The sequence below is a fragment of the Rhipicephalus microplus genome, chromosome 9 (assembly GCF_043290135.1).
Source record: "Rhipicephalus microplus isolate Deutch F79 chromosome 9, USDA_Rmic, whole genome shotgun sequence".
Classification (NCBI taxonomy): Eukaryota; Metazoa; Arthropoda; class Arachnida; order Ixodida; family Ixodidae; genus Rhipicephalus; species Rhipicephalus microplus.
In genome coordinates, this window is record NC_134708.1 from 49,885,965 (window position 1) to 49,897,519 (window position 11,555).

The following is an 11,555-nucleotide window of genomic DNA, read 5'->3' on the forward strand; positions in this document are numbered from 1 at the left end:
AGTCTCTACGTAGGGCTATTGCTACGTACACGTTATGCCCTCATTATCTGAGTGTGCACCGGCAAAAAGTAGGGCAAGCAACGTTCATTTTAAAATTTGACCTATTTCCACTGCTTGTAGCGTTGCAAAGTTTGGCACATGTGTGTGCAAACGCCCCATGTATACATTGTATTTGTCAGCTCAAAATTGTCAGACCTGGTCAGTGACCCTTTAGGCACTGGGCTTGCATAATTTTTTGCCTAATTAAGCAAATTATTTTGCCTAATTAAGCATAGCTAGTATCATATAGTCTAATGAAGCCAAGCATACAAAATTAAGTTTGTTCAGCTTAACTTGCCTTTGTCGCATTATGCCAAAATAACATAAGTAAGCCTAGTTAAGCCAAAACAAGTGTAGTCAGAATCATCTAAGCTTAGTAGAACATGGTATCCCCTAAGTCAGTCATAAGTAGTTTAATTGGGCTGAGTTGAATTAAGACTGCTTCAGCTTGCTGTCTTCATGTTAAGCCAAGTTTAAGGGCCCCTGACACCAAATTTGGAAACTCTAAATGCTTGTGTTGTTTGATAGTCCTGCATGTGGGATGCTTCGATAGTCAGCGTGATAGTCCTGCATTTTCCATATAGGGGAAATATATTTTGGCTGGGGATTTCAATATACCAGGTATTGACTGGAATCAGCTATTTCCTAACCATGAAATGAGCCCACCTGACTGATATTCTGCTGACGTACAACAAGTAGTTGATCAACCTACCCGCATCCAAAGCAACTGTGCTTCCATGTTTGACCTCATTTTGATCAGCCGTTGTATTAATGATTACTCTGTGGCTGTGCAGCCTGGTCTATCCGACCATGAAATGGTGCTTCTTACGTGTTCTCTTGGTACCTGAAAACCTCAGCCTCTTCATTCAATAATGACTAAAGACTTTTCGCGGGCAAACCATGAAAGTATCATCGACTTTCTTGATTTGCACATCGGTACTTTTGAGGGCACAGATAATACTGATCTTTGGAGACAGTTTAAAGATTTGTGTAGATATTGCCTTGAAAACTTCTTCCAAATAAAACTAAGAAAACACACCATAAAAATCCCTGGCTTACACGACGTCTATTATAGCTAAAAAAATTAAAGATTTAAACGATATTGCACCAAAAAGAGCTAGATATAGTATAATCAGAAAATTCAAAACAAAGCTATCAGCAGTGCGAAGCAGCACCACTTGAATCACACACAGCCTAGTTTTATTTCTGGTTCACCACAAAGGTTCTGGCAATTTCTTTCGAGAAGTAGGAAGTCAATTGACCCCATTGTACAGGACGATGTTGTCATCGTTAATAAGCAAGACATTGCTGAAAAATTCAATGCCTATTGTTACGGTGTCTTTTCCAATCCTACTGAACCCTTACACAGAATCATGTTGCTTCTACCGAAACAAATCTTGTATCATGCTCTGGTGTTATATCAATGTTAATTAACCTTAAAGCAAAAGCATCGCGCGGCCCTGAATATATACCATTATCTTTTCCTCTATAATCACTCCATATTTAGTATATATTTTTGAAAAATCGTTGACGAGAGCTATAATTCCTGAGGACGGCAAGGATTGTACCAGTATCAATGAAGGGCGACGCTGCATTGCTATAAACTATAAGCCCATATCTTAAACCACATCTTACTGTAATCTTACTGTAAGCTCCTTGAACATATTATCGCTACTTATATTACAAAATTTCTTAATGATAACAGTGTAATGTCTCAACTCCAGCGTGGTATTTAGGAAAGGTCTTTCTACAGTAATTTAACTGACCACAGTCATCCATAATTTTACCTGTATTTTAGATGAATCAGACCACGCAGACGTAATATTTTCAGATTTCAGAAAGGCATTTGATCTTGTTTGCCATACGAAACTAATTTTAATGTTAAAAACTATAGGACTACCGGAGTTCATTGTTGCTTGAGTTTCAGCATGCCTTACAAACCGGACACAATTTGTAAGTATTGACAATAATTTTTCATGCTACTTGCCTGTTAAATTAGCAGTCCCACAAGAAAGCATACTATGCCCGCTCCTATTTCTCATATACATCAATAAAATTGTCCAAGTAATAAATGAACCAGTTCCGATTAAGCTTTTCACAAATTATTACTTGCTTTTTAATGAAATTAAATGTTCAGACGATCAAGCCTTGCTGAATACTAACCTGCAAAACATACATATGTGGTGTGGCCCCACCGCGGTGGTCTAGTGGCTAAGGTACTCGGCTGCTGACCCACGGGTCGCGGGATCAAATCCCGGTTGCGGCGGCTGCATTTCTGATGGAGGCGGAAATGTTGTAGGACCGTGTGCTCAGATTTGGGTACACGTTAAAGAACCCCAGGTGGTTGGAATTTCCGGAGCCCTCCACTGCCGCGTCTCTCATAATAATATGGTGGTTTCGGGACGTTAAACCCCACATATCAATCAATCATTACATATGTGGTGTCAAGAGTGGGAAATGCAACTTAACACTGAGAAAGTGGTTTTCATGAATATGAGTAGAAAGAAACACATTTAACCTTTTTTTTTATAGTCTCCCTTCAGTACGCCTAATGAAGGTCCCTCTCTACACATACCTCAGAGTAAAAAATAATACGTTTAGTTAAAACACCCATATTTCAAACATTTGTTCATCTGCCTTCCATAAGCTATGCTTTTTGCGACATAAGTTAAAACACACACCACCTGATGTCAAACTTCTTGCAAATTCGTCAGTTATAAGACCCAAGCTTGAATAGGCATCCGTGTTCTGGGACTCTCATACGAAAAAGAATATTGAAGCATTGGAAATGATCCAACGAAAATCAGTTAGATTTATTTATTCCAAATACCGCCAAACAGACTCCCCTACCTAACTAATAAATCTTTACGACATAAAATTTTTGCAACTACAAAAAAAAATTGACAGATTAAAATTTCTATTTCATTTGAAAAATCATTGTTTGCTACTTCCCCATGAACCCTACGTGATACCATTAGCATCCCGAACTACAAGTCATCAACATAATGAATCACTAACTCTAACAGCACCAAAACTAACCTATTCAAGTACTCATTTTTTCGCGTACAATTAATGAATGGAAATCGCTGCCAATATCATCAGTGCAAAGTATAAAAACAATCGAAAGTCTTCAGGATTGATGTTAGTTAATTATTAGTGTTCTTTTGTTGTGTGCATATTACTTTATTATTGCTGTGTGTAGATTACTTTAATAATATTGCTTTGTTGTGTGAATATTGCATATTGCTTCCTTACACTTTTGATACATTCGAAATGTTATTACTCTTGAGCTATGCTGTACTAATTAGACACCGCTTTTCTTCCGTTTATTTTTCCTTTCAAAGGACTGTGTGTAAATCTCTAGCTTTTACAAGTACTTTTGTCTCTCTTGCTAGGGCCCATGATGAGCTTGCACTGTCTGTAAATATATATATATATATATATATATATATATATATATATATATATATATATATATATATATATATATATATGTGACGCTAATAATGAACGTTGACGTGGCCTGGCTCATACGCCATGTTTATTCCATCTCACTTCTTCCTTCTCTGCTTCTACAAACCATCACTTCATACGTCACACGATTCCCCCTCCCCCGAAAGAATGAGCACGTTACAATCAACAAAACAACAAAAAGCATAAAGTGAAGAATGTCAAAATGCACGGTAGTTCGATTTCATAAGGCAGTTTCTTATCTCGCACAAAAGCTTCACATTCACAGCAGAGGGCAGCTGTCCGGTCAAATCTAGGGTAGCTCTGGTGGACGAGGCTGGGTGTTGCGCCCAGGATAGCATAACCTCGCCCTGCACATCTGCTCTGATGATGACATGACTTGAGGTCTTGTGAAGAACGAACAAGGCTTGAAATCTATGTAGCATTGATTTTACGGATGTCTTTGGCATCGGATCCAGTGTCGTCGTGGCAATAGATGCTTTGCTTCTAGTCGGCGCGCGTGAGAACCGAGGATGATGGGACGATGTCATTTTTTCTCCGTTGTATACGTAGTAGCTTCATGTCTCTTTCGTAACTTTCTGTGGCGTTCTCTCAGTTTGTTGGATCGCAGACATGGCTTTGAGAACTGGTGCAGAAAATTTTGTCGACGTTGCTTTCTGCGAAGATGGCTTAGGCATCGACTTCGTCTTTGCTTCTTTAATTGATGTTGTCTCTGATGATCTTTCAGCCACAAGTGTACTCGTGAGGAGGTTTCACTTGATCGTCGTTCTTGTTCGAGTAGCCGTTGCAGTTCTTGGAGTTCGTGGAGTTGCCTTTGTTGAAATTGCTCGTCTTCTTGTGAAAGTTCGTCAGATGGGCCTCTTTCAGGAACATGAGTCTGCTTTTGTTTAGATGGTGATGTGATCAGTAGATTGTCGGTAGTCGACACTGTACTGCTAGGCTTGTCCTGCGATGAAAGCAGCGTGACAGGCTGATGAGAACGCTCCCAAGATGGTTGTGAGTCATCCTTGATTGTAAATGCTTCTGTCAATTGACAATGCGCCGGCGTTGGTGGATTCGAAATTCCTGCAGTGCTTTGACTCACATGTGTGTTGTCACTTGACGATGAGAGCACAACAGACATGGCTTCAGGTGGTTCTGATGGCGTATGTTTTTCTTTTTGCAGCGTAGTTAGGCTGACAATGTCTGTCGAATGACCTTGGTCCGGAACGTTAGGGTAGGGGCTGGTATTGTGAGGATTCACTAGCTCGTTACGCGTGAATTCCGTCGCACGCTCGAAACCGTCTGGGCCTTGTGTGTGACACGAAGCATCAAGGAATTTGGGTGGTTCAGTAAAATGTGAAGTGTTGTGGTGCAGTGAACACGTTGAAAATGCCGATTTCATTGTTCTTGGGAAAGCCGGCTTTAGGTTTAGTCTTTTGCCGAAATTGTCTAAATTCCTTTTGGTATACGGAGGCTTTACCTTGTCTGTTGCGACGTGCAAGTTACCAGTCGGTGTTCGAATGCGTGACGTTTTTTCGGAAGAGTCATATGATGGTACAATGGTGGTGTATTTTCTCTGAGGTCTCGTTCGGAAAATAGGCTTACTGCGGGAAGACTTCGCGTAACTGTGATGGGTCAGTTGAAAAGCCTTCCGCTGATGAGGTATGAACAGGTCTTCATCGTATTCTTTGAAACGAATGATCATTTCTTCTTTGATCTTTTTCCAAGACTCATCGTTCTCGAAGATGTGGGTGAGGTCAAATTTGAATGCCTCACCTGAGATGTAGTCAGTAAAGTTGATGACCATCTCCTGTTCCGACCATGATGCAGCGGTAGCGTGGAGCTCAAACAGGTCGAACCAGTCTTGTACAGGTCCATCGACCGCTGCTCCGGTGTACTTGGGGATGGGAAGGTCAGTAGATGCTTCTGACATGATGCTGGTCGATGCGTAATGCTAGGCGCTTGCACGGTTGTCCATGTGTGGTCAGGGTGTCTTGCGTAGAACTGCGTCGATGCTGAGCGACTGATGAAGGGGCAGGCAGGTTTCCATCCTGTTGACTTGTGTGACGCTAATAATGAACGTTGATGTGGCCTGGCTCATACGCCATGTTTATTCCATCTCACTTCTTCCTTCTCTGCTTCTACAAACCATCACTTCATACGTCACACACACACACACACACACACACACACACACATATATATATATATATATATATATATATATATTAGTGGCGAGTGTAGCCTAAAAGATATTCTAATTTGGTTTTAAAGTAGGGATGTGTTCTCTTTTGAGTATTCAGGTGCAATCGACATTTTCTACGGTGTCAGGCAGACCAGGACTCCCTTTGTGTTGTTGCAGGGTCAACATTTGCGGGGCGCACACAATATCCCAACTGGCACCCGGCGAGGACTAATGTTCGTCACCCCTCTCGCTATGTTGTCGGGCTGCTCTGTAGGTGGTTTTGGCTGCTTATGCCAAGCATGTTTTTTTTTTTCTGAGGGTAACACGGTCAAAGCACCCACAAAATTTCATTCTTCACCACACGCGGGTTTCAGGCCCAGCTTCGTTGCGGGGGGCTAGTTTCTTACAATATTTAGGTGGGCATTTCTAACACAAAATCGTTCTGAATTAATGCCGCTATCATTAATTATATGATGTGTTAAAGCATTTACGATAGAATTGTGGCATTAGCTGACGCAAAACTACAAATTACTTTAACAAACTCACAACCAAAGTTTTCGCTGCCAGGGGTCTTCTAAGCTTTAATAAACACACATGAGTCAAGGTAAAATAGCCAAATCAAATCAGGCACGGTTAATCATCATATCCCTTTGTTTAGCTGAGCATAATTAGCCTAAATAGGGACAGCCTAATCATATTCAAGTTCCATATAAGCTCACAAAAGCCAAGCTCAGGAAGACACTAAGTACTTTTTACGGACTTGATAAGCTCATTTAAGTCTAATAAGGTTGAAGAGACACAGATGTCTACATAAGCAACATGCCTCAATGAGGCTTAACTATAGAAATAATTTTCATAATTTCATGGCACCGAGTATCTTGGGTGGGCAAAGTTTGATGTCCCACACAATAATTAGTCATATTTATACAATTTAGCTTAGAGACTCGACTTGGTCAGGAGCAATTAGTTACATTCTGAGCTCAGATTTGCAGAACTCGTAGAGAATATGGCATCAATTACTTTACTTATTATGGCCTAAAGAGATATGGCTTAACTAGGCATAGTTGTGGTCTGATTAGTTGGACGATGAAATGAACAATGGTGCTAAATTACATTACCCTTATATACATTGACGCCTCTTAACTAGCCTAGTTATGCATTAGTGTAATGTCACATGAAACACCAATATCTTGGGCATGTTGGGTTGGATCTCACGCTAATAAGTTATTATCAGTCTCAATTACACTAGTTAGACCTAGATGAGCTTAATTAGTAGCGAGCATAGGTAATCGAACTTAAATAAAGTGTAAATAGACTCGCCTTATTTAGGCTAATTATGCTTGGCTAAATTAAGAGAGATCATAGTGAAAAATGCCTCATTAACTTTAGGTATTTTTACCTTACCTTATCTAAGCATAACTAAAATTACAATGAAAACAGCAATCTGGACTTGGCTTAATTATAGAATCAGCTTAACTTAATTACTTATGTTGGCCTTATTAGCTGATACCATGCTAAATTAGGCTTGATTAGTTTCGACAACTCACTTTGGCCTAACTATAAGCTCATCTAAGTTTAGCTACGCAACAAATTCGAAGTGGGCTGAACAAGCTTAATTTGGCTTCATATACTTGGCTTCATCGGGTCATATGATGTTAGCTAGGCCTATTTTCTCTAATTAGCTTGTGTAAAAACAACGCGATCCCTGTGCTTAACCCTCTCCCCCCTTCCGCAACCGACACTGAAGAGAACTACACTCATCCGATGAAGCAAAGAATGCGACACCCAGTTGCCTTTTCGGCTACGAATGCCGCGACCCAGTCAGACGGAGCGACGTGAGAGGCCACCTAATAACCACCATGACGGCACGAGCACGTGCACCGCAGCAGGCGTCACGTCGGCAAATGGCGTGTCGATGCATTCTGTTACGCGATCCCGTGGTCTGCACACTTTTGATCACAACTGTTCACTTAAGTATATGCCCCTAGTATAAAATTTAGTACCATAATACCACTCGATAGTACAGCAGCTAAATTTTCAGCGTCGAAGTCGCATAAAGTGAAGGCCCAAACCTTCCTCACAGAGCAGGCAAAATTTCACAGCAAAATATAAATAAGTTTCATAAATGTAAAGCAGTAATCAAGATGTCCAGTTAACTACCGTAATTCACGAAAGGAGTACTCACACGAATTTTTAATATTTTTATTTGTTGCTGTAAATGAAAACACGGCCGTTATGACTCTAAAAAGTGCGTACATCGGAAGTGCTTGAGAATGCACTGAATGAATATATCTTAACGGCGTTGCAGTGGCGCGTCAACACAAGTCGGGTGTCACGGAAAGAACTGCGATATTTTTCTGTCAGATTACTGTCAGTATTACGTGGTTAACGCAAACGATCACAGTTAATGATCGCCCAGAGACAGAAACCCCCCCCCCCCCCCCCCAACACACACTTCCCGCTAGCGCTTAATTGCTGCACCGTACTGCAGTTTAATTTGCACCTTGCTGCAGTTTAACGCTAATACTTCCTGTTTCGTTTTTTAAAATTATAATTATAAGTGCAACGAATTTTTCTGTGCTAATTCCCGGCATAATGGCGACCCCATTAGTGGTGCGTTCGCGTTCCTGTAGCTCTGAAATTACCTAGCGCGCATTATAAATAGTGCACCGCAATCGTTTGGTGACAGATATGAGAATACCGGAAAGTTAATCCTTGAAGGTCAATCACTCTTTTTAGAGCGCATCTCGACCATGAACCCACGCACACACACACACAAAACGCAATGACTACTCCGGAAATAAAGCCAACACGAGTAGCAATGCTGCATGCTAAGGCACACGGTCACGCGTGTTGTGCAGGCGTCTCACCGGTTATTTTGACCGTGGTCATTTTTAGCGATACGGGCAGCATTCAATTTATGTGGACACGTACCTCGATGCGTTAGTGCGGCAATGTATAATGCTACTTTCCTAAGACATCAAACGTTTTTAAGATTTCCCGCCCAAGTGGTAACGCAGCGGCTCGAAATAAGAAACTACAGAGCATCAAAATCCGATGACGCGCATATTGCATTGTTCATGAGATCAAGAAACATGCCTCAGTTTAAGATGATGACAAAGAAAGGAAAACAAGCCGCCGTACGTCACCTAGGAGAGTTGGCTACTTGACGGTCAGCGCACGCATGTCGGATCGCATGCCGTGCATTGGATGCGCTTGACTGTGCCGACTGCAAGCGTTCCCAATGGGAGACCACAGACTGCCGATGATGACTTTCTCTGGAGGCGACCAGATGGCGACACTCTTCAGGACCGCGCTATTCGAGAGGCGCGGCGCACCGAAGCGCGCGTTAGTACACTCTACACGCGTTGCATACGCGTCGCTCTAGTCGCTCTTGTCTAGGCACTCTAGTCGCTTGCGCTTTGGATACAGTTCGGATGCGCGTTTTCGCTCGGAGGATTTCAAGCTGGACGGTTGTGCCCTCGCGATCTCCGACTTCAGCGTAGCTCCCGCCGACTGGTTCGCCCTCCGCGGTCTCCTGATGCCGTGCAGCTCTCGCATTGTGGCACCCCGCCCTTGGACTGCTTCGACCGGATCCCCACTTTCCTATCTCCTTCTTTTTTCCTCTCGTTGGCTGGCGGCTTTTATCCGTCTATTTTCCTTCTATCCTTTTTATCCCTCCTTCCTTCTCCCTATATCTTTTATTCCCCATATCCCATTCCTCTGCTGACCTGTTGAGGTGTCCTCGTAAGGAGAGACAGTTACGGGTCGGCACCTTTCTTTTCTTTTCTTCTGATATAACCACAATCTCTCTCGTTCGTAAAGCCCGGGGAGCCTTCATATGCGCCCCGCCAGATACGCGCGCATATGAAGGTTCCCTAGTGAAGCCATTTCGGTCGCGGTGTAGTTGGGGGGCCTTTGTGCTGTTGAACAGGTAGAGCATGCCTCCGCATGTCCTTGCCGTGTTTCTTCTCTGTGCGCGTTGTTCACCTTCACCTTTGTGTCTCTTCGTGAAACCGGGATGTCGTCGCAGAAAAATAAGCGTGAAGACAGCACATGTTTTTTTTTTTTTCCTTCAAATTGTGCAAGTGGATACTGCTCCAACAACGAGCGGGTCTGATTATTCACCTCCGCCCAGAACGCAAGCCGGGTGAGAGAAAAATATAAAGCGACAGGATCGAAGACTATTTATAATGAGAAACATTTTAGTGATTGTTACATTAAGTGCTCCTTCAAAATTACAGTCGATTGTGTCGTCATTTAAATTCCTCGTGAAAAACAGGAACCAAAAATATTTATCCTTCATTTTATTTGCAACTCTCTTGATTTATTTTCACGGCCAAGATGAATTGGTTCGGCATAGCGCGTTCCCTGCGGATGTCGCCGTCTGGTGGCCGCCGGTGGAAAACATCATTCTCCGTGCCACCGCCAGGGCCGCGGTCGGAACACTCTTGACGTTTCTTCAGCGATGTAAAGAAATCTCTGGAACTTTGAAGACGTGCTGCTTCTTGAATGACGCCAAAGCAAGAGTCTCAAAAATGAAAATGGCGCGTCCCATCTATCTCAGTGAAGAAAACACACACGCGCGCACCCCGCCGCGGTAGTTTAGTGGCTAAGGTACTCGGCTGCTGACCCGCAGGTCGTGGGTTCGAATCCCAGCTGCGGCGGATGCATCTTTGATGGAGGCGGAAATGTTGCAGGCCCGTGTGCTCAGATTTGGTTGAATGTTGAAGAACCCCGGGTGGTCGATATTTCCGGAGCCCTCCACTACGACGTCTCTCATAATCATATGGTGGTTTTGGATATCTATCAATCAAACACACAAAACGCACACACACACGTGCACCTGATCGCGCGCTTTTTGCGCGGTGCCATAGTTTTGTGGAAGGGTCTTGACAACACTATTACTTCCGATTTTTAAAAAAAAATCATGAACGTACGCAACAGATTTTTCTGGGCTAATTCCCGGCAATATGGCGATACTGTTTGTGATGCGTTCACGTTCCTTATCTTTGAAATCAACTAAGCGCACTGCAATTGTTTGGTGGCAGATATCAAAATACAACTTAGGAATTTTTTTTTTTTGCTTTTTTCTGTTAGCTTCTCAAGGCTTGCGTAGACTTGCCAAAATGATTCGCTTTCTTTCTTTATTTTCTTTTTTCTTTTATTTTCGCGCTGACTTCCCAGGCCCTCTGACTTCTGAGCAAGAAGAACAAATGTTCACCGCTGTCATGGCAATTCCCACGGTACTGCAAAAGCAGACGGAAATTCTTGGGGAACTTCGTTCCGTAGTGTCACGGCAAGAAGCACTCGAGCAAAGGTTTTCGCAGATAGAGGACAAATTGAACGTCTTTGAGGACAAATTGCTATCGGTGCTTCCATTAAAAGACAAGGTTATGCAGTTAACTACGGAGACCGACAATCTTGCTGCCACGTTTTCGAAGCTGCAAGAATTGGATGATAATGGAAAGTAGATCTCGAAGAAACAACTTTATCTTTTTTGGCTTTCAAGATGCAGCTGGTGAAATCTGGCAAGATTCGGAGACTAAGGTGATCACCTTTTGCGAGAAAAAGTTAAAAGTCGCTATTTCGGCTGATGCGGTTGAGAGGGCCCACAGGTTAGGTCGCTTCACGGCAACTAAAAACAGGCCTATTATAGTTCGGTTTCTGTCGTTTAAGGAAAAGCAGCGTGTTTTATCAGCTACTTCGAGGTTGAAAGGTACTAGCTTTGCTATTAGCGAAGACTATAGCAACAAAGTTCGACAAGAGAGGCGGAAATTAATTCAATTTGCGAAGAGTAAGGGAGGGGACTTCAGACTATCGTATAACAAACTAAAGATTGGCAAGGAAATTTTTGTCTATAATGCTGAAACAGACA

The 11,555-nt window shown here is 42.6% G+C and overlaps 1 long non-coding RNA gene across 1 annotated transcript in view; it reads right to left on the reverse strand.

Annotated features, from left to right (window-relative positions):
* LOC142771761 (uncharacterized) overlaps positions 1–9,117 on the reverse strand; it is a 46,432-nt gene extending 37,315 nt beyond the window's left edge. The window contains exon 1 of the long non-coding RNA XR_012886125.1: positions 8,827–9,117. This is a non-coding gene — a long non-coding RNA (uncharacterized LOC142771761). The remainder of the gene's footprint in view (positions 1–8,826) is intronic.
* Between the last annotated feature and the right edge of the window lie 2,438 nt (positions 9,118–11,555).